This window comes from Coregonus clupeaformis, chromosome 14, assembly GCF_020615455.1.
Source record: "Coregonus clupeaformis isolate EN_2021a chromosome 14, ASM2061545v1, whole genome shotgun sequence".
NCBI classification, from domain to species: Eukaryota; Metazoa; Chordata; class Actinopteri; order Salmoniformes; family Salmonidae; genus Coregonus; species Coregonus clupeaformis.
The window spans coordinates 6,895,205-6,897,704 of NC_059205.1; positions in this window are offsets into that span (position 1 = coordinate 6,895,205).

The following is a 2,500-nucleotide window of genomic DNA, read 5'->3' on the forward strand; positions in this document are numbered from 1 at the left end:
AGGGGCATCAGAGAGAGAGAGGCCCTGTTTGGAGGGGCATCAGAGAGAGAGAGGCCCTGTTTGGAGGGGCATCAGAGAGAGAGAGGCCCTGTTTGGAGGGGCATCAGAGAGAGAGAGAGGCCCTGTTTGGAGGGGCATCAGAGAGAGAGAGAGAGCCCTGTTTGGAGGGGCATCAGAGAGAGAGAGGCCCTGTTTGGAGGGGCATCAGAGAGAGAGAGAGGCCCTGTTTGGAGGGGCATCAGAGAGAGAGAGAGGCCCTGTTTGGAGGGGCATCAGAGAGAGAGAGCCCCTGGTTTGGAGGGGCATCAGAGAGAGAGAGGCCCTGTTTGGAGGGGCATCAGAGAGAGAGAGGCCCTGTTTGGAGGGGCATCAGAGAGAGAGAGAGGCCCTGTTTGGAGGGACATCAGAGAGAGAGAGGCCCTGTTTGGAGGGGCATCGAGAGAGAGAGGCCCTGTTTGGAGGGGCATCAGAGAGAGAGAGGCCCTGTTTGGAGGGGCATCAGGGAGAGAGAGAGAGGCCCTGTTTGGAGGGGCATCAGAGAGAGAGAGGCCCTGTTTGGAGGGGCATCAGAGAGAGAGAGGCCCTGTTTGGAGGGGCATCAAGAGAGAGAGAGAGGCCCTGTTTGGAGGGGCATCGAGAGAGAGAGAGGCCCTGTTTGGAGGGGCATCAGAGAGAGAGAGAGAGCCCTGTTTGGAGGGGCATCAGAGAGAGAGAGGGGTCCTGTTTGGAGGTGCATCAGAGAGAGAGAGGCCCTGTTTGGAGGGGCATCAGAGAGAGAGAGGCCCTGTTTGGAGGGGCATCAGAGAGAGAGAGGCCCTGTTTGGAGGGGGCATCAGAGAGAGAGAGGCCCTGTTTGGAGGGGCATCAGAGAGAGAGAGGCCCTGTTTGGAGGGGCATCAGAGAGAGAGGCCTCCTTCCCACACCCCTCCCTCCATCTCTCCCAACATTTTCACAGGAACGGAAACAGAACCGGGAACGAAAGTGACCTCTAGTTTTCCGGAACAACACCATTATTTTATTTTTAGTTCCAAAAATATTCCTAATGTCTAGTATATAATTCTGCAATTCGGTGATGTTCAGCGCTTCAAGCCGAGGCCCCTCAATGTCCACACCTCTCTCTCACTCTCTCCCCACCCGTGAAAAATCGGTCGCATCTCGAACCTGCACTGCATCAGACCAATCAAACTCGGCAATCCACTCTTTGGGGAGTAAATTAATGAGCTAAATGTAAAAACAATGTTTATTTTTTTTACCGGTTCAGAACTTTATTTTCTGGTCAGAACACCGGAACGAAAATAAATTGGGGTTCTGCTCGGAGCGGAACAATTGTAAAATAGTTTTGGTTTCCAACCCCTGACGCACACACACTGGGTATACTGTGTAATTCAGTTAAAAAATAATAACAACAAATGTTTTGGAGCAAGAACACCCTCTTTAAACGTTGTTAACAAACCTGCAAGCATGGAGAGAGTGTCGTCCAGGGTAGGGGAGGGAATGGCCGGCAGGGATGTAGCTCAGTTGGTAGAGCATGGCGTTTGCAACGCCAGGGTTGTGGGTTCGATTCCCACGGGGGGCCAGTATGGAAAAAAATTAATAATAATAATATGTATGCACTCGTAAGTCGCTCTGGATAAGAGTGTCTACTAAAAATGAAAATGAAAAAATGAGAGACATTTGAAAAAGTTCTTAATATTCCTTTACACAGTTCCAAGTTTTGGGTTTGCTGACAGACAGACGAACTAACTCATAATGGTAGCGTACACCCTTCAGCTTTTGGCTAGCCCCAATGGCTACATTTACATTACATTTAAGTCTTTTAGCAGACGTGCTTATCCAGAGCGACTTACAGTTAGTGAGTGCATACATTTTATCATACTGGCCCCAAGCCGTTTTACTTTTTTATTGTGCTTTGTGCTATTTGCTCCATGACTCCTGCGTGCTTTGTTGACTATGAACTTGCTCGTTTACCCGACCTTGGGACAGACCATGTTTGTTCCCCAACTCGGGACTCTGACTCTCTATCAGTTAGACAGCCTCTTGGCCTCCCATCCTATTCTAACCCCCTCTCGCTCAGTTAGACAGTCTCTTGACCTCCCATCCTATTCTAACCACCTCTTGCCCGGCTTTGTGTTCATGTTACCTGATGAAATTGCTGTACAATATGATCTTGTTGCCATCTGATGCACATTCAACTGTCATAAAAAAATCAACCCTGCAGAGCTCCTCCCTGTCCTCTGCCGTGCCCTGATTGTATTACTGCTGATGATCTCTGGAAATGTGCATGTGCACCCTGGCCATTCTACTGTTGCTAGCATACACCCTGGGCATTCTACTGTTGCTACCGTACACCCTGGCCATTCTACTGTTGCTAGCGTACACCCTGGTCCATTCTACTGTTGCTAGCGTACACCCTGGCCATTCTACTGTTGCTAGCGTACACCCTGGCCATTCTACTGTTGCTAGCGTACACCCTGGCCATTCTACTGTTGCTAGCGTACAC